This window comes from Arachis ipaensis, chromosome B8, assembly GCF_059453495.1.
Source record: "Arachis ipaensis isolate K30076 ecotype BB chromosome B8, ASM5945349v1, whole genome shotgun sequence".
Taxonomy (NCBI): domain Eukaryota; kingdom Viridiplantae; phylum Streptophyta; class Magnoliopsida; order Fabales; family Fabaceae; genus Arachis; species Arachis ipaensis.
In genome coordinates, this window is record NC_142443.1 from 61,814,843 (window position 1) to 61,838,675 (window position 23,833).

Genomic DNA, 23,833 nt, shown 5'->3' on the forward strand with positions numbered 1-23,833 from the left:
TAATTTATAAAGCATTTTTTGAGAAATACATATTTAATATTGGATATTTTTACTGTATTTTTAAATTATTTAAGAGTATTTAAGAGTATATTTTTGTCAATAATAAAATCATTTGAGTATATTTTTAGTAATTTATCCTTTTAAAAAAAATATTTTTGAATTGTTTTAGAATTTGGACAATAAATTTATTGGATAATATATACCGATGGATTCATATATGTGGGTACATATAGGAACAGATCCCTATATGTTGGTGTGAGACGTTTGCCCATTGAACTTTTGAAAAAAAAAAAAAAAAATATATATATATATATATATATATATATATATTATGTATATAATACTTTTATTGTAGTAATCTATTTGCTTTTACACTTAAATTTTTTTATTTGTTAGAAAAATTTATGGTATTAAATAATAATACAATTATAAAAGGTTGTATTATATAAATTTGAAAAAAATCTACTCAAATAAAAAATAAATAAATAATCATACTAATAATAATAATATTTTTTTGATTATTTAATAAAAAAAGAGACATTTGATTATTTATACCTATATATAAAGAGTATTGTGTTGTTTGATTTTAGTTTTAGTTTTTTCATAATTTTTTGTTTGTCTCTCATATAATTATAGTGGAGAATCAAAGTTGATTAATTGAATTATATCTTTTATAGATTATTTAACTGTTAAACTAGCTATAATTTTAAATGGAATTAAAAAAAAAATATGTGAGAAGAGATATTGTCATATTGAATAATAAAACATCACATTTGACAAAACAATTAAGAAAAAATTAAGAGAATTTATTCTTATTAAGTTATATATTAGCTAATAAACTCAAAATAGTTAAATTTGTCGAATATGCAAGAGTAGATACTTTCTTAAATACTGAAACAAAATAAAATTTAAATTTAAAAAATAATCGAAAGAAAGCCTTGCAAATAAAATAAACATTAATTAAAAAAAAAAAAAAGGAAACAAGTTATAGAAGAAAAGCACCAAACGAAGTCAGCGAATCCTTAAGGGTGAGGTCACAACGGATTTAGTCTCCTCTAACTGGTGTTGTCTCTTCCTAATAATCACCCCTGTGAAAGTGACACTTTCAACATTATAAACTTTGCATTATGTTCATATGTGTTTGACATTACACTTAATACAAGCTTTTCTCACCTAAACAAAAATGATTTTTTAATAGCATTCAAATCAAGGGAAGAGAAAGATGATGATCTATGTGTCAAATATCCCTGTTAATAAACTAATTCTTTTTATTGTTATTGCTAGGATAAAAATATTAAAAGACAATATTATAGTTGAAAAAGAAGAATGTTAGCTAGAGACGATTAGAATTAATTATTATTTGTCATTAATGACTAAAAATAATGACTAAAAATAATAAATTTTGATAATTTTTTAATATTTTTTTTAATCGAATTAATGTTCTTCTAAGTGCTAATATGCTAGCTTTGCCACCTCTGCCTAATAAAATAATTTAGAAATATATAATATATTAACAGTTTTCTTTTGGTAGAGATATCTTAAACTACGACTATCTATGATATTGTCTGAATTAATAAAATTAATAAGTATTACATCAGATTAGCCCATTAGTTATTTTAGATAAATGATATCCATTTTTTACTATAATCACACAATTATAATAATAATGATGAAAGTACTTAATCAGCTTCTGGATCATCATATAAACGACCTCCATTGTTTATTTTCGGCTGCTACCACTAATCCACTATTATGAACTATGGCCAGATAATTGCGTCAAAGATGTATTATCTGCCATAAAAGGAAATTAGCTTTATTAATTTGTTTTTTGATCAATTATTGTGTTGGTTGCATGGAAGATCCCAAAAAGAATTATTATAGTATATACACTTTTTTACTCAATAAAATATTTTAACATAACCCGATTATAGCAACTACTTCTTCAAGAATATTTGGATTATAGCCAGCTCCACATATATATTCATAAGCGCTTGATAATTTTCATTAATTAAACTGGTTTTTAGGCTTAAGTTAGTTTAATTTAATTCTAATAAGTAACATGAAAATATATTATATGTGTATTATTAGTTAGGCCAGCCATAGGTAAATATTTAATAATTTTGTAAACCCTAAAGGTAACTCAAATAATGCGAGTTGGCAAACACTTAACCACATGGTTTTAAATAATGTCTCTGATACATATGAGAAATATTTTGTGAATTTTTTTTCATATATATATATGATTGAAGTTGTCACACTACAAGAAAAACACCCATTCAGGTACACTTGAAAAGTGTAGCCAAATGTGAAAAAAAATGATGCCTTAGGCTACGGCTACGCTTTTTGGACTACGGCTACGCTTTTTGAGGTGATTCCTATTCGGCCGTTGCCTATTCTCAAAGGCTACGCTTTTCTGCACCAAGGGCTACGCTTTTGGCGTTTAGGAATAGGCTACGCTTTTCAAGTGATGCTGTTCAGGACCAAAGGCTACGCTTTTCAGCTTTCATTCTTCCAAAATAGGCTACGCTTTTTAACGCTACTGCATCACTTGTAAAGCGTAGCCACATTGTATACCATGGCTACTTTTTATAAGCGTAGCCTTAGGTTCTTCTTTTTTTTTTTTTATATATACTATAGCTACTGTATATAAGTGTAGCCTTAGGTCTCGATTTTTTTTGTATACTAGAACTACTGTATATAAGTGTAGCCTTAGGTCTTGTTTTTTTTCTGTATATATATATATATATATATATCTAATAATTATCAATACAACATAATAGTTAATATGATTACATGTATAATAATTCTGTATTTTTATTTAAATGAGTTGAATATTATAAAATAAAAATAAATACATGATTATACTAAATAATTTCTTTAAATAATATCAAAATAACCATAATATCACTTAAAATTTACTACTAATAATATCAAAGCTGACACTTCTGTTTCTGACTTTGAAAGTAGAGAACTTAAAATGAATATACAAATATACAAGCGAAACAAATTTGCAGCACATGACAAGTATTTACAATTTTTTTTGAATTCCGGAGACAAGTCATCACAATTTGAAGACCAGCATCACCAAATGTATCTGCACTACTACTTCCAAATGATATACCAGCGGCATTGTGCTCCTTTTTTGCCTTCCGAATATGCAAAGCTTCAAGATGGCTATGAAGTATTTTATTCTGAAGGAGGTTGATGACATCAATCACACAAGTAATTTGAAAGAAACCAATGCAATAAAATATAAATAATAAAAACAGTTCACACTATGTGGGCTTGCCACAAGGAAGAAACAATGTTACTGCCTGCTATCAAATACAGTTTATGGATATGCTGTTTAAATTGCATTACAATGTGACCCATTATTTCTTTTATATTTTGAGTTGAAGATAAAGAGAAAATACAGAGTTAGGAGGAAGAGGTCATTCAATCACCGACAGTGGCGCAGACTGCACATTGACAGTGATTAACTAGACTTGCTAACTGTAACTGATATTAGGTTGCAAACTGCAACCAACACTCACCAAAGATACCAAATAAATTAACAGTCCTGTAAATAATGAATTCCTCATATACACATCAATGGACCATAATTTTTTAATGTGTTGGGTAGACAACAGTTTAATACTAGACAATAAGAGCAAGTTAGGACACAATAATTCAACAAGAACACTAAAGGATAACTGAATAAGGCATCAGTTAAACTAAATGGGTGAAAAGAAAACCTGCTCATTTATTTCATCATATTTCTTCTCAGCGTCATATCTTGCCTTCTCAAGCAATTTCTTCTACTCTTCCCACTTAGCCTTCAGTTGACTCTGCAAAACACATGCAAACAGGGTGAATTATCGGTACATCTATCCAAAAAATTAAACAAACCAAAATTCCAGTAAATGGGAAAGAATATATAAAGTAAGTAGACAAAGTGTAAAACAAACTGACAAATGCAACAGTAAACCACGTGGCTTATAGGAAAATCCCAGTGCAAGAAGAAATGAAAAATCCAACTGAACTAGCACTATCAAAGAATCACTAGACACACTGCAAGTTTCACACTGCTAGTATAGCATGAACAAAAACAGCATCCACTTCACCCTGTCATCATAGTTACACATTTACACAATCAAGCCCATAATATCCAAATAACCAATCACATGAAAAAGAAGTTAGCTCTTTTCATTGCCTTGGACACTGCATTATTTAGATGGCATTTGAAATACTAACATCAGAAATATCAGAAAATACTTCTCCAAAAAGACTTTGTACAACAGCAACAAAGGCATACCTTGGGATAACTGGAGCAAGAACAAGTGCAGGATTTTGGGAGAATGCAGCAGTTTCCGAAGCTGCAGCTACCTTGGCAGTATTTTGATTCAAGACAAGAGCTACTGAAATAGCTCCTCCTCCTCCATTCAGGACAGTACAAAATGTTGTGATAACAAAGCAGCATCTTTTGATCAGTTATTGCAGGTTAAAGATAATAGGAATAATAACTACATCACTGCCGAGCTTCATAGTATTTTGTTTCCTTTTAATAAACTAAATAGTGCTAATAAGGGAAAAAAATTGCTAACATTTCCTATCATTTTATATTAACTTTGCCTATTAAAGTAGTTTTCTGTGCAGAAACATTAGACTTGCTTACCGGTCTTTGTATAATTAATGAGTTGTACAGTAACTTCAGTTTGGTTGTCAATCGCTTGTCTGATTTTTTTTCACAGTTGCTGAATCTGTTTCAAGTCCTTGAAGAAATCTGAATGACCAAGGAGTATCCAAGTTAAAGATAAACTTGACATAGATAATTTCCAGTTAAATCAACCTCTCGAATGAAATTTTATAATATTCTAAGATAAAATGCAGAATTTTGTGGAAGTGTGGAATATATATGAGGTGTGAATCAACAAAGTGTCAATATAATCAGAAAAGGAAGTTCACCTATGTTTCCATTTCTGTTGTTATTGAACATAGATCAAATTTGATATCTGCCTTTTGCATGTACAAAGCAAATGCTTGCAAGTTATGGATATCTGTCATTATGATATGCTGAACTCCAGGATATTGAACCTATTATATACAAAAGAAATCATAATTGAAAAGTTCACTCCCTCTCAATTACAAACACAACATTTTGCAATCTTGATGTTAATATTCTCATCCCAACTATAAGCAGCGTATTGTAACACTGTCATACCAGAATTATTTACCAATTCAAGATCATTTTCTGAAATCAATTCCACTAAATACTCCACAAGACCAGTAGATACAAGGAATATAGGATAACTTGATGTAACATTTGTACCTCAGAAGATGAAGAATTGAAGACCCAACCTCCTTCATCAGTATCTAGAGATGCCAGATTACCGTCTTTATTCAGAACAGGCAAACCATGTCCTATTATACAATAAAGGGGTCAACTTATGATAAGAACAAATAACAAAAGTTTTTTTAATTTTTGGACAGAAATTGCAATAAATTGAAATAGCAAAAAATTGTTGTAACGCATAAGAACATCAGTAGAAATGGAAATTAAGAAGAGAAGAAAAAAAGAATGAAAAATCAAAGGAAAAAATTAATCAAGAAAAAAATTATGGCCTGCTAATCTCTGTTGGGATGCAAAAGATTCCTAATGAACTGAGCCAGCAACTGAAGATAAGAACAAACCTGAATTTTCTGACGTGCTTCCTTGTGCACTTGAAACTGGATTTGGTCCCTCCATATATAATATTTGACATACCTCTAAACAAAAGATAAAGTAAGAGGTAAGACATAAAACAAGAAGAAGCAAGAGTATAATACTCCAGAATCCCCCATTTTCGGCCAAACTAGCACATAGCAAAGCTGACCTTACAATCTGACTGGGCAGAACAAGTCCTTTTCCATCAACACATCATTTCTCATTATAGTAATTCATTGACTCCTCAGCAGTTGGAAAGAACTGCAGCACATTTAATTTGCCAAATCTAAGTAAAACTGAGCAGCATAAAGAGAAAGATGGAGTAAATGTAAAGCAGGTTCATTAAATTTAGAAGAAAATGTTTAGATACTACTCACCTTTAAGAATATGAAATCCATTTTCAAAATACTGTATAGAATCTTCACATGTAAAAAATAAAACCCTTTCAATTGCAGGAATTCTAAGCTGCAATCTCATTCTTGTAAACTCATCCCTTTGCCTTTCCTAAACACGGCAGCTGAATAGGCAATCAATTAAAACTAGAACCTTAATCATCAGCAATAAATTCTAATCATAAGAGTTGAATCCCAAATCAAATTCAAATAGAAATCGCAATCACAGATTTTTGAAGTCAAACAGGACGCAAGAACATAAATAGCAAGAGAGATAGAGAGAGACCTGGTGACCGGAGAGCTGGTGAACTGCAGTCCGGCAAACATCTCTGGCTTTCTTGAAAGGTCAAAATTGGCCATAAGAATTAAGAACGTAAAGCAAACAAAACCTTTTTTTTTTCAAACTCTGCAACCAAGATTACGGGCACTGATGTTACAATTTTATAGCCCTTTACAACAATTACAGCAGCATCAACTGCAAATTTTACTGCAGCTAGAATTGCAACCACAAATCCAAACCATGATGGGACAAATAAACTTTTTCTTCAACAAACTATTTAATTTTGTAACAAATTAATTAAATTCATAAATTTAGAAGCAATCCTCCAGCACCATTGATTACCCTAAACACAGAATTGGGTATTGGATGGAATCAAAACTATTCAAGTGTTTAGAAAATTTTCGTGATCAAATGGTAAAAAAGAATGTCTTGGCCTCAGATGCCGTGAACAAAACACCAAACAAATTACTCGAATCTAATTAACTAAATACAGTTCAATACAAATGTCACCTGGAAAATAAATAAACATCTTAAAATGTCACCCAAACCAAATACGATTTTAGCTCAAAAATGGCATATCTGGCTCATGCGTTACTCTCAAATTTCAACATTCTAATTGAAATACAAGAAATAAACAAGACCATAGTTGTTGTGTTTGTGATTACAAAGCTGTTAGTTACTCATATTATTAATGTATAAATAGGAGTGCAAGTCTTGTATGTAAAACACAATCAATAATATTGCTACTTGATGTATTTTTCATTTCATTCATGTAATGGCAGTGAAACAATTAACAACATGAAATAAGTAAACTACTCTAGAAAAATGAATAATAGTCCCCATTAGTACTTGATTTTTGTTTATTGGAACATTATCATTTACCACTACAAAGTAAACTGTGTTGATTAAGAAGGCAACAATCATTCACAGATCCAAGAATCAAACAGCTGACTGGTCAATAAATACATTATGTAGCCTAACTTATTTGAGCATAAGCATACTCAATGGAAAGGTTACTTAGATATAAAACTACTGCCATTTAATCAAAGGATAAACACAATAAGTTACAGCAACCAAAGTTTAGAGAAATTCAAGAGCATGAGATCTAGAAATATAGCTAAGTACAAGATTTAAAATAATATCATAGTGCAGAAACATATTCTAACAAAAATATACCTATTTAATCCCAAATGCACCTTCAGAAAGGGAACTACACCTGCCCAATTGTCTTATATAATTTTAGCACCCAGTTCCCTCAAATTGTTATCCAGAATCAGTGGATCCTTACTCCTTAGAAACCCCATAGCATAAGCACTGAAACTTCTAATGTGGAACAAATGTATTACATGTAAAGTTAAAGACTCCCATTTTGAAAAAATAAACCTTTTTATGCCTTCCAAGCAAATAAATTTAAAAATGTCTTCATTTTTACTAAGTGTAATTGAAAGACAAAACAAATATACGCAAAATCAGGAACAAACACAATGTTCTGGTCTTCTTTTAAATCAAATTTCTATTATGATTAGAAGAAAGAGACAAAACACACATACCTGCAAGGCTGTAGCTGTCTCCAATGCAACAGTAGGGTTGATTGCCTTACTTCATTTAACAAACTCTAAGACACGATCAATACTCTCTGTCAAAACCTGCGAGTAACAAAAATTCCAAAGATAAAACAATGAAAACAATAATCTTCTGCATTGGAAAGTTTGATTTCTGTTGATCTAGCGTTTCACAGTTCAAGGTTTATTTTATTTGTTAAAAATGGAAGTTCATACCCTGTCTCTTTACAAGAATTTGTTTCTTTAAAAGATTTTATGAGAATACTTGTTTCAGAATCCTTTAAAATCTTTTTGTTTTTTTTATATAAAAAGAGTAATCATCTCAAACAATTTCCTTACTTGGTTTTCATAATTTATTAGTAGGCAAGACAAATCCAGTTCAATCTTTGTTTTAGCAACTTCAATTTAGACAATAAATATTAACAGCTCTAATTATTTTGCACCAAAAATCATACAGAAGCAAACCTCCGTAAGTGGACCTTCAGGAGCAGACAAACCATAAAATTTTAGCAACAAGTCACAGTAAACCCTGCAGTGCAACACTAACAGAATGAAACCCCCAAATTCACTAGTTCTACTGCACCGCAACATTAGCATGCATGTTCATCAATTCACGAGTTCACATGATTTTGTACCAAACCCCCAAATTGCAACCCTAAAATCGGAATCCTACCCTCTCAGATTTTAGAAACCAAATGAAGGTGAATACATACCTTCTTGACGATGGTGAGCGACTGATGAGAGGCTTTCAGTTGAGGCAGAGTCTTCCTGATGTGAGCGCGCAGCAAAGACAAGCAACAATGAAGATGAGTGACGGCGTGGTGAGTGGTGAGTGATGAAGATGAGTGAGTGGTGGCGACAGTGAGGGTTGTGCGTGACAGGGTTGGCGAAGGTGAGAAGCGCAAAGATGACGATGGTGAGGGCGAACAGGAGTGAATTTCTTGTAGTGAGTGGTGATGAGTACGGGTTTCTTCGCGATGCTGCAGTGAGAGGGTTTTTTCGCGATGCTGCAGTGAGAGGGTTTCTGCGCGATGGTGAGTGTGGTGAGAGGGTTTCTTCACGGGTCAGTGCAAGGATGACTGGATGAGGGGCTTTGGAGGGGAGTGATGACCTAGGAGGGAATTGACAAAATTTTTGCTAAGTGTAGGTTTCCTTTCGCGTAAAAGAGGAAAAAAAGTTACCAAGTGATAAGTATATACATTAGGCATCACTTTTTAAGTGCACCCAAAACTTAAAAAATAGGCTACTCTTTAAAAGTGTCTCCTTTGATACGAAAAGTGAACCTATAGATATCAACCTACGGCTACGCTTTATAAGTGATTTCTATAATACTTAAGGCTACGCTTTTTAAATGATGCCGCATTTGTGTATCCTTTTCTCTTATAAAAAGGCAACACGGAGAAAAGCGTAGCCTATTCTATGAATAGGCTACGCTTTTCAAATGTAGCTTAAAAAAAGTGTGGCTGAATGGGTATTTTTCTTGTAGTGTCATATTTATCATCCTTAAATAATATGTATGTGAAATATATAGAAAAAACTGTGTGAACTTAACATATGAGCCAAAAGAGTATTGTTCATACCCTGACCCAACACTAAGGCCTAGGTCCAAACGAAAAGACCCAGTTCAAAGGATTGAGCCTCACTCCACACCGACCTTTCCCTAAAGAAGTCGGTTCTCACCACGACTTGCTCTAAAGAAGTCGGGGACGAAGATTAGCTGGCAGATAAACACTCACTCAAATGAGTAACTGCCCCTAAGATCTCTCAACCCACTTCCAAGAGCCATATCCCAACTTCCCTAAGATAAAGGGACGGTTATCCACCTTAAAAGGTGGAACTACTTCAGCGGTGGTTATTGGCTCACCACTATAAATACACCGACACCCCTCAGGTATCTCTAAGTCCCAATACTCTCTAGACCTGCTTACGCCCTTGCTGACTTAGGCATCAGAGTGTCTTTGCAGGTACCACCCCCATTCACTCGTATTCACAAGTCGGACGGAGGCCCTGAAGACGTGAATCCGTCCGAAGGCTTCCCTCTATAGACGATTGGGCCAACCCAGCGAGTCCAACCCAATAATCTCCAGTTACCCATCGTAACATTGGTGCCGTTGCTGGGGACCCGAGAGATCAACCAGTTATGGCGGACAAATCACCGGAAGATGGTCATACGGCGTCTGATTCCGAGCAGAAAAACCTGGACACCGGAAACAACGACGCGAACCCAACTCCTCACCCGGAGGCCAACGATCAACATCGAGAAGGCACCTCTGGGTTTAAAAATCCAAAGGTAAACTCTTCGGATGGACGAGAGTCAGGAAAGGAAGGGCCACCCCACGCAACCAAGCTAATAGGGCTGGTCCATGGCCACCAAGGTCGTCTGGAACAGTTGGAACATGAGTTAGAACGACAACGAGAGGCGGAGCAAAATCTCAGGGAAGAGATAGAGCAACGAAAAGAGTTAGAGGAAAAACTCTTAAGACTAGAATCTTCTCTGAGAAGTTGGAACTCCCGTGGCGATCGAGAAGAGTCGCCCCTGGGAGGAGAAGATCCGTTTAGTGAGGACATCACGAGGGCAAAAGTTCCAAAAAACTTCAAAAGCCTGATATGAACCTCTATGACGGAACCACAGATCCGAAGCATCACTTAAGCAATTTCAAAAGTCGGATGTATCTGGCTGATGCTTCTGATGCAATTCGCTGCAAAGCCTTTCCGACTACCTTGTCAAAAGCGGCGATGAAGTGGTTCGACAGCCTCCTGCCGAGGTCAGTCACCAGCTTTGAAGACCTCTTGAGAAAATTCTTGATGAGGTTCTCCATCCAAAAGGATAAAGTAAAACATGCGCCGAGCCTCCTGGGAATAAAGCAGGAGGTCGGAGAACCTTTGCAGGACTATATATAAAGGTTCAATAAAGCATGTTTAGAGATTCAGGACCTGCCCACCGAAGCTGTCATCATGGGGTTAGTGAATGGACTTAGAGAAGGTCCCTTCTCACAGTCCATATCAAAAAGGCACCCCACCTCCCTGAGCGATGTACAGGAAAGAGCAGAAAAGTACATCAACATGGAGGAAAATGCCAGACTACGAGAGTCGAGTTAGCGACCTGGGCATTCCCACTCTGCAAAAGAGAAGGAAAGAGAGCCCAAGAAGAAAGAAGAACTCGGTCTCGACAGGCCAAGGAAATATCACTCTTATACTCCTCTAAAGGTTTCCATGGTGGATGTATACAGAGAGATCTGCAACACTGAAAGGCTGCCACCTCCCAGGCCCATTAAAAATAAAAAGGGAGGAAGTCGTGGCAATTACTGTGAGTACCATAAGATCTATGGTCATTCAACGAATGATTGCTACGACCTCAAAAATGTGATAGAAAAGCTGGCCAGAGAAGGTCGGCTTGATAGATATCTCATGGAAAGATCAGATAATCATGGGAAGAGAAAGCGAGAGGACGGGGACAGGAGAGACCCACCACCACAAACTCCCGAGAGACATATACATATGATCTCGGGAGGATTCGCGGGTGGAGGACTCACCAAGTCCTCTCGCAAGAGACACCTCAAGCGGGTTTACCAGGTCGGGAGTGAATCATCCGACCTCCCCACAATCTCGTTCACAAAGGAGGATGGGCAAGGAATAATCCCTGGACATGATGATCCAGTGGTAATAACCCTGATCCTAGCCAACGCCCACCTCCACAGAACTCTAGTAGACCAAGGGAGTTCGGCAGATATCCTTTTCAAGCCTGCATTCGACAACCTAGGGGTGGATGAAAAGGAGTTAAGAGCCTACCCCGATACCTTATATGGATTAGGAGACACGCTGATAAAACCACTGGGATTTCTACCCCTCCACACGACCTTCGGAAAGGGGGAAAAGTCCAAAACTCTGAGCATAGATTTCATAGTCCTCGACGTGGGGTCAGCATATAATGCCTTGATTGGCAGAGCTACCATAAATCGACTCGGAGCGGTGGTGTCTACCCTGCACCTTTGCATGAAATTCCCGACATTTGCGGGGATAGCAACGGTGCGAGGAGATCAGAAGCTGGCAAGAAAATGCTACAATGAAAGCCTGAACCTGAGAGAAAAAGGCAAGGAAGTCCACACCATAGAGCTCGGTGGCACAAGAACCAAAGAAGAGCTACGCCCCCAACCAGGAGGAAAAATTGAAGAAATACAGGTCGGTGAAGAGGAAGGAAAAAATACCAACATAGGAGCCAACCTGGAAGAAAGCTTAAAACAAAAGTTGACAAAGCTCCTAAAAGAAAATTCCGACCTCTTCGCCTGGAAAGCTTCCGACATGCCAGGGATAGACCCCGAGCTCATGTCCCACAGGCTCTCTGTACACCCAGGGTCTCGACCTGTACAGCAGCAAAGGCGTAAGCTCGGCCCAGAACGAGCTCAAGCGGTGGAAGAGCAGGTACAAGCACTCCTAGAGGCCGGCTTCATCAGAGAAGTCAAGTATCCAACATGGCTTGCAAATCTGGTGCTAGTCAAGAAACAAAACGGCAAGTGGAGGATGTGCGTCGACTACACCGATCTGAATAAGGCATGTCCCAAGGACCCATATCCGCTCCCAAGCATTGATACTCTAGTGGACTCCAGCTCAGGATATCAATACTTGTCATTTATGGATGCCTACTCGGGATACAACCAGATCCCGATGTACAAACCAGACCAGGAAAAGACATCGTTCATCACACCTAGAGCAAATTATTGCTACGTGGTCATGCCTTTTGGATTAAAAAACGCAGGGGCCACGTACCGAAGGCTGATGAACAAGGTGTTCGCTTCCCACCTCGGGCACTTAATGGAGGTCTACGTAGACGACATGCTGGTAAAAACCCGGGAAGAGGCCGACCTTTTTACGGACCTCACGCAAGTTTTCAACACCATAAGGGCGCATGGGATGAGACTAAATCCCGCAAAATGCACCTTCGCGGTGGAAGCTGGAAAATTCCTAGGATTTATGCTAACCCAAAGAGGGATCGAGGCAAATCCTGACAAGTGCAAAGCTATCCTAGAAATGAAAAGCCCGACTTGCTTGAGAGAAGTCCAACAATTAAATAGCCGACTTGCAGCCCTTTCTAGGTTCTTGACAGGGTCAGCATTAAGGTCCCTTCCACTGTTCTCTCTGCTGAGAAAAGGATGCCAGTTCGAGTGGACTCCAGAATGCAAAGAAGCATTCCAAGAGTTTAAAAAGTTCTTGAGCCAACCTCCAATCCTCATGCGACCTCTAGTGGGGGAAGAGCTTGTCCTATATTTGTCTGTAGCCGACAAAGTTGTCGCATCGGCCCTAATACGAGAGGATGAGGTTGGACAGCATCCAGTATATTTCACCAGCAAAGTTCTACAGGGTTCCGAGCTAAGGTACCGCAAGCTAGAGAAGTTTGCGTACTCCTTAGTAATAGCCTCGCGGAGGTTAAGGCCCTACTTCCAAGCCCACACAATAAGAGTCCGAACGAACCAACCCATGAAGCAAATCCTCCAAAAGGCGGATGTTGCAGGGAGAATGGTTCAGTGGGCGATAGAGCTCTCCGAGTTCGACTTAAAGTACGAAACTCGGACAGCGGTAAAAGCCCAATGCCTCACCGACTTTATAGCGGAATATGCATGAGATCAAGAGGAGAAGCCGACTACATGGGAACTATACGTAGATGGATCCTCAAACAAAACAGGAAGCGGTGCAGGCATAATACTAGCCAATGAAGGAGGAACACAGATAGAAGTTTCCCTCAAATTTGAATTTCCAGCTTCAAACAATCAGGCAGAATATAAAGCCCTGATTGTAGGATTAAAGCTAGCAGAAGAGGTCGGTGCAACCCAGGTACTGATATTTAGCGATTCCCAAGTAGTGACCTCCCAAATAAATGGAGAGTATCAGGCTAAAGACCCGAATATGAAAAGATACTTGGAAAAAACTCTGGAGCATCTCGGGCGCTTTGTAGAAACTGAGATCAGACACATAACTCGGGACCTGAATAGCAGAGTAGACGCCCTCTCCAAGTTAGCCAATACCAAACTAGGAGGGAATAATAGAAGCTTGATCCAAGAAACTCTCCAAGAACCCTCTGTGATGAAAACAGAGGACAAGTAGGAAGTCCTTGAAGTAACCGGGTTAAACCTCGGATAGATGAACCCCTTGGTCGAATACCTAAAATTCGACATCCTCCCCAAAGAGGAAAAAAAGGCCAAGAAAATCCGGAGGGAAGCACAATACTACACTTTGGTGAAAAATACCCTCTATAAAAGAGGAATATCAACACCATTGCTAAAGTGCGTACCGACCTCAAGGACAATTGAAGTACTAGAAGAGGTTCATAATGGGATCTGCGGAAACCACCTCGGAGCCAGGTCGCTAGCAAGAAAAGTAATCCGAGCTGGGTTCTATTGGCCAACTTTGCAGAAGGATGCCACAGAATTTGTGAAAAGATGCCAACCATGCCAGATGCACACAAGGAGGCCACTCAGATAAACACGCCTAAAACGTCTTTTTTTAAAGATGTCTTTATGTTGTGTTTTAATTGGTTTTGGTATAATTTATTCGGTGTACCTCATCACATATTATTAAATTCCTCAAAAGATTTTCTTTCCAAAAACAATAAAAAATATTTAATTTGGACTAAAACAAAAAAGGTAATAGATTAACTATTAGATTTTTTTTTAAAAGATTATTTACATAAAAAAATATATCACATTCATCAAAATATATATATATATATAACAATTAATTAATTATTTTATACATATAAGCTCTTAAAAAATTTTATAAATAAAAAAATAATTAATTTTTATTCGTATAATATATAAAATAATTACTATATTATTATTATATTATAGATTAAAATTTACTAATTTAAATTTTGTTTTTATTTTTAATATAAGCATTAAAAATAAATAATTTTTTTATAACAAGATATATTGTAATAAAATATATATAATATTAATTAGTTTTTAAAAAATTCTGAAAAGATAGTTTTTTTTAATAAAGTGTTATTAAAAAATTAACATTATAAAAACTAATTTCAACCAATATGATATAATATGATATAATAGGTTATTAAATATATTTAATACAAAATACATTGAATATAAATTTTTATTGAGTTTAAATTTTAAATAATTTTTAATTAAATTTCGAATATTTTTATTTTAAAGAGTTAGAATATTTTAACATCATTTTTTTCGTATCTTTTTAATTGAGTCTTTGATTTTTTAAATTATAAACCTTATTTATAATTAAGAGTAATGTTTTAACACCACCAATTAGTCACACATATAAAAATACAAGAACAATTCTATTGTCATAATTATAATCTAACTTTATAAGCAATACAATACAATGAAACTATATATAAGTAATATAACTAAATTTTATCTACATCTATAGTCATATTTTATAAATAATATAATTAAATTATATTTATGTTTATAATTAAAATATGAATAAAAATACAAAAAAGTATCAGGATGGTTAATTTTTTTCATTCATAATTTTTTATTATTTTTGTTGTGAAAATTTTAATTATTTTAATAATTAATTATTTTTTAAAAAAAGATAATTGAATAACACAAAAAAGTCTTATTAAGAGTAATTTATTTATATATGATTAAAAAATAATTGAATAATTATATACAATAAAAAATTAATATTATTAAAAAATAAAAATAAAATTTATTTTAAAATTAAAAATAAAGTTTATTTAAAAATAAAATTAAAAATCATGGTTTTTTTTCTTTTTTCCAAAATTTATCTACGAGTAATTCTATAAATATTTTATGATGAATAAAAATATTAAACTCATACTAAAATTTATTCTAATAAAATTTATTTTTATTCTACTAAACGTTAAATAAATTATTGAAAAGAATTTTGTTTCCTCCATTAGAGAAGAATGATAAACTTCCATACTTCTATTATGTTATGGCAATAATTTGGCCTGTTATTTTTTAATGTACATAATAATAATAATAATAATAATAATAATAATAATAATAATAATAATAATAATAATAATAATAATAATAATAATAATAATAATAATAATAAAACAAGTATATCACAGTAAAAAAGAAAGCACGTCACCAAATAATTTATCATCCGAATTATATACGAATCAAATTGATAATATGAGAGCTAACACTACAAAAATCGACAACAAAGTTAGAGACTTACAAAACCTTTCTTAAGATCATAGAAAAAAAAAGTTTATATTTGTGTAATATACAAAGCAATTATTATATTATTATTATTATTATTATTATTATTATTATTATTATTATTATTATTATTATTATTATTATTATTATTATTATTATTATTATTATTATTATTATATGAGCAAAAAAAATCCAACTGTATGTTTTAAAGTAAAATTTTTTTTAATATTTGATTAAATGTTCTTGTATTTAGTACTTTTTTTTGCACTTCCTCTTAGTTAAAAATATAATCATTATAATTTTTTAGTTATTATTGCTAGGGGTGTTTACAGATGGGATATGGCTGAAATTTCGATCCAATCCGCACTAAACTCATTAGATCAAATTCGATATTCGCACTTTTTATGTTTGGATCAGATATCAAATATATCCATAAAATAAAAAATATAAAAAAAAATTATTTTTATAAAAAAAAGTCAATAATTTTTTTTGTTTACTTTTTTAAACATATTTACTTCTATCTGATTAGAGTGTGGATCCGATTCGATCCAATCCGATCATCTTACAGATCAGATCATATTCTCAAATTACAGATCAGATACAGATAAATACTGTGGATTTATATGGATATGATCTAATCTATGAACACCCCTAACTATTACTATAGGTTCATTGTTGCAAAAGAATGTTTCTTTTATTATAAACTATTATTAGATTTTAATTACCATTAAAACAACTGAATGGTCAACTTAATTACCATTATTATATCCATAGTTGTAAAAACCGAACTGGATCGGTTGGTTCGACCAAAAAACTATTGAACCGGACTAGAACTGGATTATAGTCCAGTTCGGTTTACTCTTTGGACCGTTTAAGGAATAAAATCGGTGTGAACTGGTCTAACCAAACTGGTCTGCTTGAAAAAAATTTTAAAATGTCTCCACAAGGTCTCGAACCAAAAAACTTGGAGCAAAAATAACCTTTACTTGCCACTTAGCCATTGCACTTCTAAGTACTATATTTGACAAATACTAATTATATAGTATACATAAATATCTAATTTAATTTAATTTTTGTTTTTTCTATTTTTAAAATTAATTATATTTTAATTATATACCATTATTAATATAAATATAAATTTCACTAAAAATTTATTAATTTACTTGATCTATTTTATTGCTAGTATTGTGATTAAGGTTATTTGTTTTGATGTTAGTGTTAAAATCTACTGATATTATAGTTAGTTGATAAGCTTTGTGAATTAATTATTTTTTTATTGTGTCAAAATAAGATACTATTGTAGTATTAAAATTTTATGATTTTTTTTATATTAGTTATTTTTAGAAGTTGAGACTTGATTCTTCATAAAATGTTAGTGAAGATATGCATTTCAAATTTTAATTTTAAATTTTTAACTATTTTATATTTTATATTTACGTGAGACCAGTTTTATCGGTTCAACCAGTGATTTATCAGTTGAACCAATAAACCAGTGAACCAGTAGCTTGATCGGTTCGATCACTGATTCAGTTCTAACAATTATATTTCAATCTAATTTCAAAAATTTCGATTTACTCAATTCTTCATAAAATGTTAGTGAAGATATGCATTTCAAATTTTAATTTTAAATTTTTAACTATTTTATATTTTATATTTACGTGAGACCAGTTTTATCGGTTCAACCAGTGATTTATCAGTTGAACCAATAAACCAGTGAACCAGTAGCTTGATCGGTTCGATCACTGATTCAGTTCTAACAATTATATTTCAATCTAATTTCAAAAATTTCGATTTACTCAATTTAATAGTTATGACTCACAATTGGTTCCTAATCAAGCAACAACAAATTATGTCTCCCAATTGGTTCCTAATCAGTTCTAACAATTATGTCTCCCAACTTAATAGTTATGACTCACATTGGTTCCTAATCTTATTTTTGTCACTGTCTCACAAAATCGTTAACGACATGCTGAAATGGACAAACGACTGCTACATTATACATTCTAGCGACTATTTGATGTGACAATTGAAATTTTTTTACCTTATTTTTTATTTTCAACTAAACACTTAAAACCCTAATATGAGTCACGGATACCTAAGTTAAAAAATCAAACTAAGTAAATTGAAACTTTAAAAATCAGATTAAGGCTCGAATATAACTTCAAAACAGAACTTTAACTTATGTAGTGATTAATTTAAATGAAAATCAAATAAATCAAAATTCAACATAATTTTTATCAATGTTTTTAAATTCGAAATTTCTATACCAAAATTAACTAGGATTTTTCTTTAAATTAAAAATTTAATGAAATAGTGACTTTAATTATCTTAACAATGTCCTAATTAATTGCTTTTATGTCTTAAAAAAACCGTATATGAGAAAAAAATAATTAATTTGTCTACTTTAATAAATAGTTATTTTACTAAAATGAGAAACTATTTTTTTAAAATTTTTAAAAACTAATTAATATTATATATATTTTGTTACACTACATTTAATTATAAAAATTTTATTTATTTCTAATACTTATATTAAAAATAAAAAAATTAAATTAGTGAATCTTAATCTATAATATAATAATAATATAGTAATTATTTTATATATTGTACGAATATAAATTAATTATTTTTTTATTTATAAAAATTTTTAAACGCTTGAGCTTGTTATATATATATATATATATATATATATATATATATATATATTTATGAATGTGATATATTTTTTATGTAAATAATCTTTTAAAAAAATCTAATAGTTAATCTATTACTTTTTTTGTTTTAGTCCAAATTAAATATTTTTTAGTGTTTTTGGAAAGAAAATCTTTTGAGGAATTTAATAATATGTGATGAGGAATACCGAATAAATTATACCAAAACCAATTAAAACACAACATAAAGACATCTTTAAAAAAAGACGTTTTAGGCGTATTTATCTGAGTGGCCTCCTTATAGCCAGCTCCACATATATATTCATAAGCGCTTGATAATTTTCATTAATTAAACTGGTTTTTAGGCTTAAGTTAGTTTAATTTAATTCTAATAAGTAACATGAAAATATATTATATGTGTATTATTAGTTAGGCCAGCCATAGGTAAATATTTAATAATTTTGTAAACCCTAAAGGTAACTCAAATAATGCGAGTTGGCAAACACTTAACCACATGGTTTTAAATAATGTCTGTGATACATATGAGAAATATTTTGTGAATTTTTTTTCATATATATATATGATTGAAGTTGTCACACTACAAGAAAAACACCCATTCAGGTACACTTGAAAAGTGTAGCCAAATGTGAAAAAAAATGATGCCTTAGGCTACGGCTACGCTTTTTGGACTACGGCTACACTTTTTGAGGTGATTCCTATTCGGCCGTTGCCTATTCTCAAAGGCTACGCTTTTCTGCACCAAGGGCTACGCTTTTGGCGTTTAGGAATAGGCTACGCTTTTCAAGTGATGCTGTCCAGGACCAAAGACTACGCTTTTCAGCTTTCATTCTTCCAAAATAGGCTACGCTTTTTAACGCTACTGCATCACTTGTAAAGCGTAGCCACATTGTATACCATGGCTACTTTTTATAAGCGTAGCCTTAGGTTCTTCTTTTTTTTTTTGATATATACTATAGCTACTGTATATAAGTGTAGCCTTAGGTCTCGATTTTTTTTGTATACTAGAACTACTGTATATAAGTGTAGCCTTAGGTCTTGTTTTTTTTCTGTATATATATATATATATATATATCTAATAATTATCAATACAACATAATAGTTAATATGATTACATGTATAATAATTCTGTATTTTTATTTAAATGAGTTGAATATTATAAAATAAAAATAAATACATAATTATACTAAATAATTTCTTTAAATAATATCAAAATAACCATAATATCACTTAAAATTTACTACTAATAATATCAAAGCTGACACTTCTGTTTCTGACTGTGAAAGTAGAGAACTTAAAATGAATATACAAATATACAAGCGAAACAAATTTGCAGCACATGACAAGTATTTACAATTTTTTTTGAATTCCGGAGACAAGTCATCACAATTTGAAGACCAGCATCACCAAATGTATCTGCACTACTACTTCCAAATGATATACCAGCGGCATTGTGCTCCTTTTTTGCCTTCCGAATATGCAAAGCTTCAAGATGGCTATGAAGTATTTTATTCTGAAGGAGGTTGATGACATCAATCACACAAGTAATTTGAAAGAAACCAATGCAATAAAATATAAATAATAAAAACAGTTCACACTATGTGGGCTTGCCACAAGGAAGAAACAATGTTACTGCCTGCTATCAAATACAGTTTATGGACATGCTGTTTAAATTGAATTACAATGTGACCCATTATTTCTTTTATATTTTGAGTTGAAGATAAAGAGAAAATACAGAGTTAGGAGGAAGAGGTCATTCAATCACCGACAGTGGCGCAGACTGCACATTGACAGTGATTAACTAGACTTGCTAACTGTAACTGATATTAGGTTGCAAACTGCAACCAACACTCACCAAAGATACCAAATAAATTAACAGTCCTGTAAATAATGAATTCCTCATATACACATCAATGGACCACAATTTTTTAATGTGTTGGGTAGACAACAGTTTAATACTAGACAATAAGAGCAAGTTAGGACACAATAATTCAACAAGAACACTAAAGGATAACTGAATAAGGCATCAGTTAAACTAAATGGGTGAAAAGAAAACCTGCTCATTTATTTCATCATATTTCTTCTCAGCGTCATATCTTGCCTTCTCAAGCAATTTCTTCTACTCTTCCCACTTAGCCTTCAGTTGACTCTGCAAAACACATGCAAACAGGGTGAATTATCGGTACATCTATCCAGAAAATTAAACAAACCAAAATTCCAGTAAATGGGAAAGAATATATAAAGTAAGTAGACAAAGTGTAAAACAAACTGACAAATGCAACAGTAAACCACGTGGCTTATAGGAAAATCCCAGTGCAAGAAGAAATGAAAAATCCAACTGAACTAGCACTATCAAAGAATCACTAGACACACTGCAAGTTTCACACTGCTAGTATAGCATGAACAAAAACAGCATCCACTTCACCCTGTCATCATAGTTACACATTTACACAATCAAGCCCATAATATCCAAATAACCAATCACATGAAAAAGAAGTTAGCTCTTTTCATTGCCTTGGACACTGCATTATTTAGATGGCATTTGAAATACTAACATCAGAAATATCAGAAAATACTTCTCCAAAAAGACTTTGTACAACAGCAACAAAGGCATACCTTGGGATAACTGGAGCAAGAACAAGTGCAGGATTTTGGGAGAATGCAGCAGTTTCCGAAGCTGCAGCTACCTTGGCAGTATTTTGATTCAAGACAAGAGCTACTGAAATAGCTCCTCCTCCTCCATTCAGGACAGTACAAAATGTTGTGATAACAAAGCAGCATCTTTTGATCAGTTATTGCAGGTTAAAGATAATAGGAATAATAACTACATCACTGCCGAGCTTCATAGTATTTTGTTTCCTTTTAATAAACTAAATAGTGCTAATAAGGGAAAAAAATTGCTAACATTTCCTATCATTTTATATTAACTTTGCCTATTAAAGTAGTTTTCTGTGCAGAAACATTAGACTTGCTTACCGGTCTTTGTATAATTAATGAGTTGTACAGTAACTTCAGTTTGGTTGTCAATCGCTTGTCTGATTTTTTTTCACAGTTGCTGAATCTGTTTCAAGTCCTTGAAGAAATCTGAATGACCAAGGAGTATCCAAGTTAAAGATAAACTTGACATAGATAATTTCCAGTTAAATCAACCTCTCGAATGAAATTTTATAATATTCTAAGATAAAATGCAGAATTTTGTGGAAGTGTGGAATATATATGAGGTGTGAACCAACAAAGTGTCAATATAATCAGAAAAGGAAGTTCACCTATGTTTCCATTTCTGTTGTTATTGAACATAGATCAAATTTGATATCTGCCTTTTGCATGTACAAAGCAAATGCTTGCAAGTTATGGATATCTGTCATTATGATATGCTGAACTCCAGGATATTGAACCTATTATATACAAAAGAAATCATAATTGAAAAGTTCACTCCCTCTCAATTACAAACACAACATTTTGCAATCTTGATGTTAATATTCTCATCCCAACTATAAGCAGCGTATTGTAACACTGTCATACCAGAATTATTTACCAATTCAAGATCATTTTCTGAAATCAATTCCACTAAATACTCCACAAGACCAGTAGATACAAGGAATATAGGATAACTTGATGTAACATTTGTACCTCAGAAGATGAAGAATTGAAGACCCAACCTCCTTCATCAGTATCTAGAGATGCCAGATTACCGTCTTTATTCAGAACAGGCAAACCATGTCCTATTATACAATAAAGGGGTCAACTTATGATAAGAACAAATAACAAAAGTTTTTTTAATTTTTGGACAGAAATTGCAATAAATTGAAATAGCAAAAAATTGTTGTAACGCATAAGAACATCAGTAGAAATGGAAATTAAGAAGAGAAGAAAAAAAGAATGAAAAATCAAAGGAAAAAATTAATCAAGAAAAAAATTATGGCCTGCTAATCTCTGTTGGGATGCAAAAGATTCCTAATGAACTGAGCCAGCAACTGAAGATAAGAACAAACCTGAATTTTCTGACGTGCTTCCTTGTGCACTTGAAACTGGATTTGGTCCCTCCATATATAATATTTGACATACCTCTAAACAAAAGATAAAGTAAGAGGTAAGACATAAAACAAGAAGAAGCAAGAGTATAATACTCCAGAATCCCCAATTTTCGGCCGAACTAGCACATAGCAAAGCTGACCTTACAATCTGACTGGGCAGAACAAGTCCTTTTCCATCAACACATCATTTCTCATTATAGTAATTCATTGACTCCTCAGCAGTTGGAAAGAACTGCAGCACATTTAATTTGCCAAATCTAAGTAAAACTGAGCAGCATAAAGAGAAAGATGGAGTAAATGTAAAGCAGGTTCATTAAATTTAGAAGAAAATGTTTAGATACTACTCACCTTTAAGAATATGAAATCCATTTTCAAAATACTGTATAGAATCTTCACATGTAAAAAATAAAACCCTTTCAATTGCAGGAATTCTAAGCTGCAATCTCATTCTTGTAAACTCATCCCTTTGCCTTTCCTAAACACGGCAGCTGAATAGGCAATCAATTAAAACTAGAACCTTAATCATCAGCAATAAATTCTAATCATAAGAGTTGAATCCCAAATCAAATTCAAATAGAAATCGCAATCACAGATTTTTGAAGTCAAACAGGACGCAAGAACATAAATAGCAAGAGAGATAGAGAGAGACCTGGTGACCGGAGAGCTGGTGAACTGCAGTCCGGCAAACATCTCTGGCTTTCTTGAAAGGTCAAAATTGGCCATAAGAATTAAGAACGTAAAGCAAACAAAACCTTTTTTTTTTCAAACTCTGCAACCAAGATTACGGGCACTGATGTTACAATTTTATAGCCCTTTACAACAATTACAACAGCATCAACTGCAAATTTTACTGCAGCTAGAATTGCAACCACAAATCCAAACCATGATGGGACAAATAAACTTTTTCTTCAACAAACTATTTAATTTTGTAACAAATTAATTAAATTCATAAATTTAGAAGCAATCCTCCAGCACCATTGATTACCCTAAACACAGAATTGGGTATTGGATGGAATCAAAACTATTCAAGTGTTTAGAAAATTTTTGTGATCAA

At 32.9% G+C, this 23,833-nt stretch overlaps 1 long non-coding RNA gene across 1 annotated transcript; it reads right to left on the reverse strand.

The window, feature by feature from the left end:
* Positions 1–20,151: 20,151 nt before the first annotated feature.
* On the reverse strand, positions 20,152–21,593 carry LOC148548305 (uncharacterized). Its single transcript, XR_015896004.1, has 3 exons — positions 21,362–21,593; positions 20,802–20,894; positions 20,152–20,258 (listed from the first exon to the last, which is right to left on the reverse strand). It is a non-coding gene; the product is annotated as an uncharacterized LOC148548305 (long non-coding RNA).
* Between the last annotated feature and the right edge of the window lie 2,240 nt (positions 21,594–23,833).